The sequence below is a fragment of the Schistocerca nitens genome, chromosome 6 (assembly GCF_023898315.1).
Source record: "Schistocerca nitens isolate TAMUIC-IGC-003100 chromosome 6, iqSchNite1.1, whole genome shotgun sequence".
Lineage (NCBI taxonomy): Eukaryota > Metazoa > Arthropoda > Insecta > Orthoptera > Acrididae > Schistocerca > Schistocerca nitens.
The window spans coordinates 686,915,267-686,930,355 of NC_064619.1; the positions used below are offsets into that span (position 1 = coordinate 686,915,267).

General features: G+C 40.2%; 1 protein-coding gene across 1 annotated transcript in view; it reads right to left on the minus strand.

Annotated features, from left to right (window-relative positions):
* Positions 1-15,089, minus strand: part of LOC126262495 (coiled-coil domain-containing protein 112-like) — a 117,096-nt gene that overhangs the window by 21,415 nt on the left and 80,592 nt on the right. The gene's annotated exons all lie outside the window — the stretch shown is intronic.

A 15,089-nucleotide genomic window follows, 5' to 3' on the forward strand; every position in this document is an offset into this window, starting at 1 on the left:
TGACCTCACTGTCCCCATGGGTGCAAGATGCGGTGGGCTGTAGTGTATTCCTAGGTTTATCATTTAAAGCTGATTCCTGATACTTCTCAAGCAGGGTTTCTCATGATAGTTTGTCTATCTTCATGTGTCTACTAGTTCAGTTCCTTCAGTAATTCTGTGACACTCTCTCATGGGTCAAAGAAACCTGTGACCATTCATGCTGACTTCTCTGTGTATATTCGATATCCCCAATTCATCCTATTTGGTATGGGTCCCACACACTTGAGCAATATTCTAGGATGGATTGAATGAGTAATTTGTAAGCAATTTATTTTGTAGACTGCTGCAGTTCCCTTGTATCCTAACAATGAACCAAAGTGTGCCACCTGCTTTATCTACAACTAATCCTAAGCAGTCATTCCATTTCATATCTCTACAAAGAGTTACAACTAATATTTTGACAATATTATGAAAACAATACTTGTGACTCACCTAGCAGAGAGGCTGAGTTGCAGATATGTATAACAAAAAGACTGTCAGCAAGTTAACTTTTGGCCAAACAGGCCTACATCAAAAACAGGCAACATACGCAAACGCACACATACACTCATGCAGATGCAACTCACACCACACACAAGACCACAGTCTCTGGCTGGCCTGGTCTAGCCTCAGCAGCCAGAGATTGTGGGCATGTCTGTCTGAGTTGCATTTGTGTGAAAACTGAAAGCTTATTTGAGGACCTTTTCGGCTGAAATCTTACTTGCTGACAGTCTTTTTGTTGTGCCTATCTCCGACTCAGGATCTCTGCTATAAGGTGAGTAGCAACTATCCTTTTCTAATACTGTCATTATTCCATTCAGGATTTTCCACTGTTTGATACAACCAGTATTTGTATGAGCTGACCAATTACAACTGTGATTCATGGTTACTGTAGCCATAGGATCTACATTTTTTTCATTTTGTAAAATGCACAATTGTACATTCCTGAACATTTAAAGCAAAGTTATCAACCTTTGCACCACTTTGAAATCTTATCAAGATCTGACTGAATACTTGGCCAGCTTTTTCTAAGTGAGCATTTCACTACAGATTTTCATCTATGAAAAGTTTACAGTTACTATTTGTCTGCTTGGTCATTAACATACAAGATTAACAACAAGTGTCCCAACATACTTCCCTGGGGCAGGCCTGAACTTATTTCTACAATCTCAAATTTCATTCATACCCTGAATGATCATATTTTTGATTAGTGTAGATGTGCTATTGTATGAAATGCTTTTAAGAAATCAAGAAATCCTGCATTTACCTGACTACTTTGATCCATGGCTTGTACGATGTAATGTGAGGTTCGAAATGCCTCATTAGGTTTGAGCTCAGAATATGGTTTAAGATTCCACAACAAATGGATGTCAAGGATCTTATATTTGCTGGTCACTTCTGCTTGTGGCACAAGCCCCTGATAGTTTGCTAAGGTGTTCCTCCGGAGACAGTCATCCACTAAGCATCACACATAATCGAAACGTTTTGGAAACATTATTGCTGACAAGCAATAATATGCATGTTGACATATTAACCTCTAGCAGGTGCCACCAGAGGCACCAGTCTCACCCACAAGTAATGCTCGCATCAGCGACAGAGGTGCAGCAGCCACAGGGACTATGTTGTGTCTGCAAGTAGTGACATGCCTAGCACCATATTATGTCCTTTCACCTGCAGCCTACGTAAGATGTGACTTGATCACTAGAAACAGCATACACTCACGCTCCGGGTTTTATGCAGGCTGCAGAGTGGCCCCAAAATTGGAGTTTTTAGTGAGTCTTGGCCAGGGACCACATCTACACTACACCACACCACTACGTCACACCAGCAGCTGCTGGGGTGAATGACACTCCACATCAGCCTCATCCATCCGCCAGGCATCTTCCTTCGAGCCTTTGGCTCTTCCGATGCTAGCCTTCTCAGTGCACTTTTCTTCAGTAGTGACCGCCACAACTAATTCCACTATGGGATATGATTGTTCAACTAATTTCAGATCAGGATGATTTTTTCTTGTGTTATTCAGACTGTGCAATATTTTGGACTTTACTATTATGTCTTTTGCAAATAAAAGTGTAATTAAATGGTACCTGGCAATCACCCCTCCAGCACCAGTTGTGTGCACGCCACTAAGGATATATAAGTTTGCGACAACGGTAGAGTCTGCATTCTCCAATTTAAACCAGCTGCTCCCATGTCTTGCCTGGACACTGAGCTTGTATTGGTGAGCTGGTGCTGCCATCACCACTTTATGCCTTCACCAATAAGCTGCAGCCACAGTCGGTCTTCAAAATGAGGGTGACAGAGGGCTTTGTTTTGCTTCTCCTCTGGGAGACCTGTACAACATGTTGTTTCCTTCAATTCCCTTAGTATTTCATCATCCTCTTCCACATTTCATTTCCTGTGCTGTAGATCCTTTTCATGACCCTATACATTCATTACACCTTTGGCATTCCATTCCTGCAATGTAGAACCTTCATATGCACCTACATATGGCCATCTTCCACAATGTCTTTGTTTATGTTTCTTGAGGACTTCCTGCCGGTCTTTTGCTATTCACGTGTTTCTAAGCACATTACAATTTCTGGGCCACTGTTCCCATATCCCAAGACACACTAGTAGTCCTCCTTTGTGATGCTCACACACAGTTTTGTAGCTTATAGCATTTCTGCTGGATGGCCCCACTGTCCACCCTCCAGATGCAAAGCATGCTCACATAAAAGCTTCCATTTGTTTTGGGCCTTCTGGCCATTCTTCCTCTCAGTGTCCACAGCACTGCCCAGCATTTTCTTTGGTCTAAGATTGTGCCCCTTTTCCCTTTTTCTGCTGCTTTCACACTTTTACCGGTGACCACTGTCCCATTGAATTTGCGGTCTGTCACACCCGCAGCTGCACTAGTCAAGCCCTTTCTCCCAGTGCCGTCGGCACCCCACCAACCCTACATCTGCCGTTGGCACTATCGTTTCCCTGATGGATGCATTGGTTGAGCCATGGTTGCCAGTGCTGCCAGCACCCTGCTGATGCCACCCAGCCCTCTGGCACCGTCATGCCTTCAGAGGTCACACTGATAAAGCTTCGCCTCCCTGTGTCACTGTCTCCCTGCTGACACCTCACCAGCTTGTTGGTATCTTTGCTTCATTAGCATCTCCTGTGGATTTCCCTTGCCTGTTCCTTTCTGCCTTCAGAGGAATGAGCATTAGTTACATTTGACACAGCCTTGGATGCGAACATACGTACTTACAGTGATGCGCTTGAAGTGGAGAGTACTTTTTTTTTTTAAATAATTGATGAAAAGTTTATGATGGCCAGGTTGAGAACTTCAAAGGAAAGGTCAAACACACCAACATAATTTTAACATTTAAATAAAATTTTAATGAAAAGTAAGTTTGTTAATTTAACTTTTGCCCTAAGACATCATTCATCATAAGACAGCATCAACCGCAACAAATATCATGTCTTGTACTTAGCCACCCCATATCTTCACTTCATCAAAATATTAAAGGAGACGTTTCAGTTCATTGTCATTTCTCATTAACACATGCTTAGAAAATAAATTTGCCACAAAACGCATTAAACATCCATCATGTAGCAATGCATCTCCATATAACAGCACATTCTTGCTCACAGAATTAAGACTTGTTGTGAAGTAATCTAGTTCCCCCCCCCCCTTTCCCCTACCTTACCCTCATCCCTCCTTTCCCCACCATATGTCACTGTGAGCCAGCTAGTTGCTCACTGCTGTACCATGTGCGCAAGCCACGTCACACAGGAAGAATGGTTAACGAGCCTCCTCAAGCTTATGGCACATGTCCAGGGAGTCAGGGTCTAGTTTTTCACAGAACCTTTGAAGTCCCTGGTTCAGTCCTTCCACTTGACTTAGAACCAGGGGCCCAAAATCAGTTTGAGGACAATCTTGCAAACTGTGAGTTTCACTGATTCTCTGTGAGCAAGGCTGATCTTCTCAACCTTATCTTCCAGTAGCTGGCATGATTCAAGTATGGCCTCTGAGCCCAGATGACAGGCATTATTTGTTCCGATGTGCACGAAACCCAGACAACAGGCACCATTTGTTCTAGTCTACACCACAATCTGCAGTTGGTTGCAACCTGTTCCCTCAAAGGCTGCCAGAATATTCTCTTTAACATGCTGAATAAGGCCAATGAGAATACCCACTGAGTCATTATGGTTCCTTCCCACCCCTTGCTGTCATTTCTCTAAGGGACACCATTATTTGCCATATGTTTCAGCTGCCTTTTATGTCTGTCTCCTCTTGGTACAGTGGACAGTAGGTTTCCTAACAGGTGGAGTGAGTCCCTAATGGTTCAGTTCTAGTTTCAGTTGTTTAAGGAGGTGCGTCGAACACCCTCAGTTCTCACAGGACCCTGTCTCCCCTGTACAAGGCACCTAGCCCAACCACTGACATACCATTCACACTCAAGTGGATGAGTAGTGACAGATGCAGTACTTGTTATAGAGGAGACATGATCCACAGAAGGTGACAGTAACTGAGATACCTTTGGTATCTCTGGTACATGACTCTTCGGAGCCCTCCCAACACGCACATTTGCAGCAGCTTCTAATCATCTGATGTAGTCAGGGTGATTTCCAGCTCTTCATGAACATCAGCTACCTCATCTTGTAAGAGAACAGCAATCACAGAGGGGCTGCATTGTTGCTAGTACAATGTCTTATACAAGAATAAACAAATTATGAGATATATTCCAAAACTATGGTCTATTTCATCATAGAAAAGAAAGTAAGCTTATCAGAAAAGGTTTTTATTGACAGTAATATTTTACTACATATCTACTTTATTTTTTCACATAACACTGGGGAACAATTTGTAACTTAATTTCTGTTGACTTTGATTCTTAGGCTGTTTTAGAGGTAAATAGACACGCTGATTCCAAAACTGTAATTAGTTTTTTTCCTATCACGTCAAGTTTTGTTTCTACAGTTGTTGCACATGCGATGTCACTTCTGACAGGTAACATGTTTGTTACAGAAAGCAGTGCTGCACTCTGTCGGTGAACTTTAAACCAGTGACGACTGGAGGGGATAGTGACGCCGTGTGACAGGTTTAGATTCATACTGTCTCGACAGTGGTCAGTTACGCATGAGACACTGTAGTAAACAGGTGTACTAGTTGCTCTGATATAGTGAAGCCAGTTTCTGATGTGTAGTGCAAGAATTTGTATTTACATACAATTAGCAGTATTTAGTTCTTATTTATATATAAATGACCAAGTTTCTTTACATCTGCTGCTGGAAGTTCACGTTGTAAGTGCTTGAACAGACCCGATTCATTTTGTAATATATGTGGCAGTTTTACCGTTCCCAGTCAATGGACAGACATCAGTAATTTTGTCAGGGAAGCCTATTCTGCTTATTTTAAAGTAAAAATTGGCAATCAAGATAAATCATGGGCCCCTCACAAAGTCTGCAAGCAGTGTGTGGAGGGTTTGAGAATGTGGACAAAAGGAACACGCGATAAACTTCCATTTGGTATACCAATGATTTGGCGAGATGCGTCGGGCGAAGATTGAAGTGACTGCAGCAACAAAGATTTTAAAGGTGACAATGATTCTGTTCGTAAAGGATTTAATCAGCATGAGTTAAATGATTTGATACGGGATTTAGAACTATCCAAAAAAGCATCAGAACTTCTAACATCAAGACTGCAAGAAAAAAACTTGTTAGAAAAAGGAGCTAAAATCACCTACTTCCGATCGAGAGAAACTGCATTTCTGCAGTTCTTTCGGAGTGCTGATGGATTTGTGTATTGCCACAACATACCTGGTTTAATGAAGGAATTGGGAATTTCAGACTATAACCCAACCGAATGGCGATTGTTTATAGATAGCTCAAAACGTAGCTTGAAGTGTGTTCTCCTCCACAATGTAAATTTATACGGTTCAGTCCCAATAGGCCATTCAGTTTTCTTGCATGAGAAATACAAAGACATAAAGAAGGTCATTGATGTGTTGCAATACAAATTGCACCAATGGATCATCTTTGTTGACCTTAAAATGGTTTCTTTCCTTCTTGGCCAGCAACACGGATATACCAAGTATCCGTGTTTTCTGTGTATGTGGGACAGCAGAGCTCATGAGAAGCATTGGGTGCAGTCAAAGTGGCCACCAAAATCTGACCTGAAACCTGGTGATCCAAACATTGTAAATCATCCACTTGTTGACAGGAAAAAACATTATATTTCTGCCTTTGCAAATAAAATTAGGTCTCATTTGTTAGAGCTCTGTCAACTGAAGTGAACTGTTTTAAATGTATCATTTCGGCATTTCCTAGCTCGTCATATGAGAAGATGAACACTGGTGTCTTTGATGGACCACAGATTCGGCAACTAATTAAAGATGAACGTTTCATAGAAACAATGACCGGCATTCAAAAGTATTGTGAAGGACTTTCTAGGAAATACATGAGCCCAGAATTACGTCGAAATTGTTCAACAACTCTTAGGGAGCTTTAAAAAGCTTGATCATAACATGAGTATCAAACTGCATTTCTTACATAGCCATCTTGCAAACTTTCCAGAAAATCTTGGTGCTGTTAGCGATGAACAGGGTGAGCGATTCCACCAAGATTTGAACGTCACGGAAGCAAGGTAGATGGGATGTTAGTACGATAGCTGACTACTGTTGGAGCATCAAATGAGAATGTCCCCAGATGGAACATTGTAGGAAAAGTTATAAGCGAAAATTTGTACCCTAATATCTTTGTTTTTATTATTTGTATAAACACAATGTAACTTTCAATATTATAATAACCTTTGAATGAATAAAATATTCTAATATTCTACTACATTTGGTTAGTACCCACTTTATTTTCCTTCGTATGCCCAGTTTTAATTACTTTTAGGGTAAAGAGAGAGTATTCTGTTGTTTAAGAACTTGACGTGATAGAGAAAAACTGCTAACAGTTTTGAATTCAGAGACCAAAAATTAGTTAAGAACAAGTCACAGATCTAGGACAACAAAATGGCTGTTCCCCAGTGTAATCGGCATTCACATCTGTACACTTAGTGTGTGATGTTGCACCAGCTTCTGCATAGAAGTCTGGGAAATGAACCAGCTGGTAACGCCAGTTTTGAGTTCATCGTCATTTTGAAATGGATGTCCACCTAACCACTTTTTCAAATGCAAGATGAGGAAACAGTCACTTGGTGGAAGGTCAGGACTGTATGGAAGATGCTCAAAATTTCCCAGTGAAAATCTTGAATCTTCTCCTTGGTTTTAGCAGCAGTGTGCTGGTGCACATAGTCGTGAAGGAAGATTATGCCAGATGACAGTTTCTCATGCTGCCAATTTTGGATTGTGTGTCTGAGTTTGGTTAGTGTTTCACAGTATTCATCAGCTGTAATTGTTGATCCACAGTTCATGAAATAAATCAAAAGAACACCCGTTTCATACCAGAATATGGTAGCCATCATTTTTCGATTGGAGAACAGATATTGCTTAAACTTTTTTGGTTTGGATACACTTGAATGATGCCACTGCATTGACTGATGTTCCAGTTTGGCATTGATGTACAATATCCATGTCTCTTCACCCGTAACAACATGTGCGCAAACAAATAATCTCCATTTTGTCTATAGTGCTCCAAAATCTATCACACACTAAGCATTCTTTGCTCTTTGTGCTCATCAGTGGACAATTTTGGAGCCTACCTCACACACAGTTGTGATATCCAAGCCGTTCGGAGACAATTGTGTAAATTGAGGTTTGAACAACTTTTGGAATTCATTGGGCAGACTACCTACTGTCAACAGCCAATCATTTTGAACTTTTTCATTCACTTGATCAACAATGCCATCAGTCTGAATACTGGATTTGCCACCCTGCTGTTCATCATGAACATCTGTGCAGCCATTTTGAAATTTTCAACAATGAAATTCTCCACACTATTTTTGAACTCATTGTCACTCATTATTTGAGGTCCACACACTAGGCATAACTCATGATGGATTTCTGCAGCTGAAGTTCCTTTTGCCAGCAAAAATCTAATCACACCACACACTTCACAACTTGTGGAAACTATGACTGTCTCAGCCATCACGATCTGCTCTCACTGACTGGCGAACAACTACTGAATCAAACCAACACTGCAGTAGTTTCCCAGAGAGTTGGTAGACAGTGCTGCACACATGAAACTTCATTCAGGCCTACCATCAGTTAAAGATTGATCACTGGATCTTAGTTTTAGCATACGCATTCTACTTTAAGACAAGAATGCTGATTTTCTTTTAACTTTTTATCTATTAATTACCTTTAAGAACTGAAGCAACTGATACACAATACTAGATTTATATAATGGTTACAGAAAAGGATGACATTAAAGTTGCTAATTTCCTTGCAGTTTTTTTTGAAGCTATAGATGCTAACAAACTCAAAAATATTGGTAATTCAGGTTAATGGTCGTTACCACATGGCTCAATGAGAAGTGGTACTTTGTATCTTGATTCAAAGAGGCCACGTTAGTTTGGTCTCTGACAGTTTTCCAGCAGAATTGCTCAGCTTGAAGTTACCTATCATCACAATGGTGATAGTGAAAGACATGTCAGACACATGTTGCACTACTGATCAATTAGCAATCAGAAGAGTGATGAAAGTAATTAGGTTCCACCTGTGTTTATTATTTTTTGGCTTACAGAGATAGTGTTTCCTACACCACTGGTCATATTCTGAGGAAACACAGCTTGAAGTGTGTTTATTGATGACCACCTAAGATTAAGGCCCTTTTAGGGGCTGTACAGGGTGATCTGTATTTGTGTAAGATTGGTGTCTATCGTATTATACGCAGGTATGACATATACATGGTCAGATGATCAGGATAGTGGAGGACTGGTGTATGGAGCATTAGCATTACACATGCTTAGAACAGCTGAGCTAATCTGTGGATGCAGAACAATCCCTTGTTATTCGTCATCTGATGGAATATAACACTTCACAGTTTCTGGTGTGTACTTGCAGTTATTGGGTAATGTTCTCATGGAAGCTGTTGAGATTAAACCAGCAAGTGAACTTATTAATAGAGACAAAAGATGTTGCTTCAGGTTCTGCCTGGAACCCTGCTCTCTCCCAAGTCAAACAACAGGGAGGCAGAGTTGGTGTTACTTACTCTCCAGTTGTTAGTTAACATTTCACTACTGATAACATCTGGTGTTGGGTAGATTTGTTTGTGAAGTGGCATTACTTGTTTATAGTGTGTGTGTTTCCCTGCATAAGCCATATTTTATTTCTGGTTGATTTAGGCCCAGGTTCCAAAGGTTTAAGTTGCCATGCACAGCTGTCTCATTTCATTTGTGCCTTGAAAAGGACAGGGTGTTCACCTGCTGAAATTTCAGCTGTTGTCAAGAACATTATTCTACTGTATTCCTTTATGTTATTGAAACATAAATTTTCATACAATAAGATGAAACATTATAGTCAGTAGTCTTAGGTCTTATAAACTTGAAAACGGATGGTTGGCATCTAAAACCAGTCATTTACTAAATTTCATTGTGCAAGTGAGACTGTACACAGCACAATGTAAGATTTAATAGACAGTGGAAACAGAAAATACTTCTAAGACAGCCACCATTCTTAGATATGTGACACACAACTGATGAATAAACACTAGTGACATAAATATTAATGTAACAAACAACCATATTATACAGTTTAAGACTAATAAAAATGACATATCGAAACAAGACATTACTGAAAGAAATAGCGTACCGGTAAAAAATCCTTGGTATTCTGTATTGAAGTTAAAGTAGATATATTCCACAAAAATATAGAAAAATCACTATTAATATTTTATGAGCATTTTAAAAGTTGGTAGGATACAAAGACAGGGGTCATGAAATGACAACAGGGGACAAGAGACCTAGAGGAAAACTGAGAGATTGAACTGATGTATCACTGGAGTGAAGGAGTGCCTGAAGAAGAGAGGAGGAGAAGTGTGAGACAGGGTGGAAAGAGAGACATGCTGGAAGGACAGGAAAATATGGCGAGACGTGTTCTAAAGAGACTCATCCAGGACGTGGAAGCTACAGAAGGTATGATGAGTATGAAAAGGAAATGCTTATAATAAGTGTGTATGACCCTTTTTTACTTATGGTAGTGACTGACTTGTAGTGACACATCAACCATTAATGAGCAAACATCAGTGAGCAATGGAGAGATCCATGTTGGTAATTACTAGCACAGACAGGTCCTTTTTTTAATATTTTTAAGAAAAAAGAGAAAAAATGATAAAGGTGCAGAATCGCATAAAAGACATAAGCATAATGAAAATGGAAAATGAAGATGAGTGGGTCAGGATGACAGAATGTAGATAGATCACGGAAGTTCTTTGCTGGATTCAAGAGACAAGAAAATACCAAGATAGTAGCCTAATGGAAACATGCAGGGGTGAACTGGAGCATGGAAAAGTCTAGAGGAATCCTTTACCAATAGTAGGTGTCAAAAGACTGATGATGATGATGATGGTGATGATGATGATGGTAGTGGTGCTGATGGTAATGTTATTGCTCACTTTTGTGGAATCATTGTCTTCTATAATTTCCACCTCCTGGATGTGTCTTTTTAGAACACAGGTCTCACCACATTTTCCTGTCCTCCCACCATCTCTCTCTCTCTCTCTCTCTCTCTCTCTCTCTCTCTCTCTCTCTCTCTCTCTCTCTCCCCGCCCCCTCCCCCTCCATCTTATCCCACTCTTCTCCTCCTCTCTTTTGTTTGGCATGTGGAGGAAATATGGGATGAAATACACTATACACTTACAAGAGCTGTTTCAACAATGCCAAACCTCTTCGAGGAAGAAAAGAAAGTGCTCAAACACTTTGCGAAAATCTTGAGACAGTTATCCTCCCAGCAGACAAAGGAAAGCCCTGTTGTACTACCACTTCACACATACACATAGGAAATGTATGACCCACTAAAGAACAGTGTAAGGAAAAAAAACTTGGGCTGTTCTGAAATGTACTTGTGCAGAAAAATACTAAAAGTGAAATGGACTTGCACAATGATGAATAGGATGGTAGAGGTTGTGGCAGCAACAATGACTGGTTTTAAATTGTGCTTCCCTAGAGAGCTGATGTTGGTACCAGTGCACAGCAAGGTTCAAAGCACTAACAGTTGGTGTGAGTTACTGTCCAAATTAACATCATTGGTTTGCAACTGAAACAGTCTTCAAATGTAATAACAGTGTTGTACAAATGCAGTGTTTGTATCAGCAACATTTTGACATTGGTTGAATCATCACATTTCACCACAGAAGTCAGTTATGAAATGGATTCAGAGCTGGACAGAAGATGATCTAGTCAACCAACTGAAGCAGAAGACCATCAAACAGTTCCACAACACTTTCTAATATAAGACAGTGATAAGACTTCTTTCACAAGCAGGTGAACCTGCTAGACTTTATGGACTACCTTCAAGTGTATGGGCTCACAAAACACCTGACAGCATTCCTCAGCCCCATCAGGTATCATGTTTACCATATGTTTAAGTCATCTGTATATTGAAGTTTAGGTTATATGATTACTGATCAGCACTTGATGTCTAAGTTGTATAACAAAATTTAAAATTGTGGCTGTTTGTCAATACTATTCTCCTTCGAAATTAACAGATATATGTTCATCTAACTTCATATATTGTATTACACACAACATATGATTAAATTATCTTGTACTTAACAAGTGGGCCAAGCTCTTCTTTTTTATTTTTGACATAGCTTCATAGTTGCAAGTCATATGCATATAGTATTTTTTTAATGTCTATGCTAGTGATTACTAACTGATTCTCTGCTAATGTTTTGCCTAGACATTTATGGTTTACTAAACATTACAGTCTTGTTGGTGGGACCTATGCCTTTATGGTATATAAGCTAGTATATTATGCTTTATGCAGTCCATTCAAGTACCAGTCTTTGAGTCATAATTTCATAACATTTCCAAGAATATTGCGCATCTTCACGCTGTTGACAATACAGATAAGAGGGTCATAAGTAAGAACTGATTTGTAACAGAGTAAGAAAAACTTTATTTATGAATGTAAATTGTATCGCAAACATTTAAACATTTGTCAAGTCGAGGCACCAGCTTCTGGATCTCAGCATCAAAGAACTCTGTTGCCCAACCATTAAACCAGTTAGTAACAGTTTCTTTTGGCGTGTCATCATTTTCCAAATGCTTTCCACCAAGAAATTCCTTCAGTTTTGGAAACAGATGAAGTCTGATGGGGCTAAGTCAGGGCTCTATGGTGGAGGATCCAGTAATTCCCAATGAAACTTGTCCCATTTAGTCTTTCTTCTTGCCACATTGTTGGGCCAAGCATTGTCCTGAAGCAGAAGGATGTCACTATAGAGCTGTCCTCACCGACAATTCCGAATAGCGTGCCTAAGTTTTAATAACATTTCACAGTACCCAGCATACTCTGTGAATCCTCTTGGCAAAAAGTCTAACAGTTAAATGCCTTTAAAAAAAAAAAAAAAAAAAAAAAAAACAGGGCCTTGATTTTCCATGTTGAAGGTTCTTGTCTGAATTTTTTTCATGGTTTCATCAGGGAGTCTGAATGATGCCACTCACTGGATTGACGTTTATTCTCTGGAATGTATAGAATCCATGATTCATCACCAGTCACAATGCGGCTGAAGAACTTGTAGCCATCCTTGTGATAGTGTTTCAAAATGGACAGAGAATGTGCTATTTGCTTTGTTTTGTGTTCTGCTGTTAACATTTTCAGCATACATCTTGCACACTTTTTTGTAGAGAAGTTTGTCAGTAACAACGTGAAACACTACTGTTCTTGAAACTAGTGGAAACTTCAGATGCTGCTTGTCAATAGCGAAACATCTATTTTTGTGGATTGCCTCATCAACTTTTTGTGTCAAGTTTTCATTCATAACAGTGGGCCGTCCAGGTTGTTCTTTATCATGAACATCTGCTCTTCCTTCATTTAACAGCCTACATCACTTACAAACATTCCAATCATTCATAACACTTGCACCATAAATTTCAACAAGCTGTTGGTGAATTTCAGCAGGATGAAGTGGTTTTGCATTTAAGAATCGCAATTAGTGGGATTATTGATTGAAACTTCCTGGCAGATTAAAACTGTGTGCCCGACCGAGACTCGAACTCGGGACCTTTGCCTTTCGCGGGCAAGTGCTCTACCATCTGAGCTACCGAAGCACGACTCACACCCGGTCCTCACAGTTTTACTTCTGCCAGTATCTTGTCTCCTACCTTCCAAACTTTACAGAACCTCTCCTGCGAACCTTGCAGAACTAGCACTCCTGAAAGAAAGGATACTGCAGAGACATGGCTTAGCCACAGCCTGGGGGATGTTTCCAGAAGGAGATTTTCACTCTGCAGCGGAGTGTGCGCTGATATGAAACTTCCTGGCAGATTAAAACTGTGTGCCTGACCGAGACTTGAACTCGGGACCTTTGCCTTTCGCGGGCAAGTGCTCTACCATCTGAGCTACCAAAGCACGACTCACGCCTGGTCCTCACAGTTTTACTTCTGCCAGTATCTCGTCTCCTACCTTCCAAACTTTACAGAACCTCTCCTGCGAACCTTGCAGAACTAGCACTCCTGAAAGAAAGGATACTGCGGAGACATGGCTTAGCCACAGCCTGGGGGATGTTTCCAGAATGAGATTTTCACTCTGCAGCGGAGTGTGCGCTGATATGAAACTGTGAGGACCAGGCGTGAGTCGTGCTTCGGTAGCTCAGATGGTAGAGCACTTGCCCGCAAAAGGCAAAGGTCCCGAGTTCGAGTCTCGGTCGGGCACACTGTTTTAATCTGCCAGGAAGTTTCATATCAGCGCACTCTCCACTGCAGAGTGAAAATCTCGTCCTGGATTATTGATTGACATGGCAACAAATAAAGCAGTACCACCATACTAACAACACCGGCAGAGACATAAAACATAATGGCAGTATGGTGAAAGACTGGCCAAGAGTGGCCAACTGTGAATGGACGTCACAAGACAGGATGCACAGACACGATGCTCTATTAGTTCTTACTTTAAAAATAACTCTCGTGGGTCATTATATGGTGTCCTGAGATAGAACTATGTTGTTTTCACCTCTCTCCTGAAAATGTATACCTTTGTAAGTAACCTATATCAAAAATGACGAGATGTGCTTTGCATTGTATTCTTTGAAGTTCTTATGTATGCATGTGTTGACTGATGTTCTATGTTTAAGTGAAATTTGTCTTCTAGGTACTTCTTTCGTACTTGGTTGCGAGTTACTTTGAGACCAATATTATGCCATTTACACTCATTGTATATTATGTATGGGTTTGTAATCATTATGTAACTTTAACAATTTTCGGTTCATGTAAAGAAAAGATGAATGGCTTTCCCACCTGATGTACCGCTTTACGTGTACATTGCACATTTCATATTTGTTGATAGTCCTCCCGTGATGATGGTTCATATGAACAAAACTAATACAGAGTAATTTGTACAGGTGATGGCTAAAATGCAGTTCAAGTTCCTGGCAGCTGTAGCAAGTTACCTTACTAATATGTAAGAAGAAGAGAAATTTGTTGTGATGATCTTTAACCCATACAAATGAATGAAAATTGGAAGAATACTCTGTAAATGAAACGTCAAGTGTGTATTTCATCTGCCACCAATGATAAAAGCCTTGTTAGTGTCTGTTAAGCATGATCTAGGACTCCAGAAAGCGGAAGTCTACCACATCCCATACCAATTAGGAAAAATGTACATAGATCAGACAACACTGATGGTGTAGGAGATGCAGAGAGCATGAATAATGAACAATCAGCAAAGAACACTGGTTCTCTTACGGAAATGTAATGAATTATGATGGGATAAAGTTGTTACAACATTCTGGGATTATGTCTTAAAAGAATCAGTAGTGATCTGGCTGCATGATGAACTGATAAATAAACACTGGGGTTTCCAACTAAGTAAGGCATGGGACCCAGTCTTTGGTGTGTTCAAAACAGAACAGCAGTCTGTTGGAAGATCCACTAATGCTGCATCAACTAAAGAACTGAGACTACGCCACATAGACACTCCTCCTCTGCATCAGCA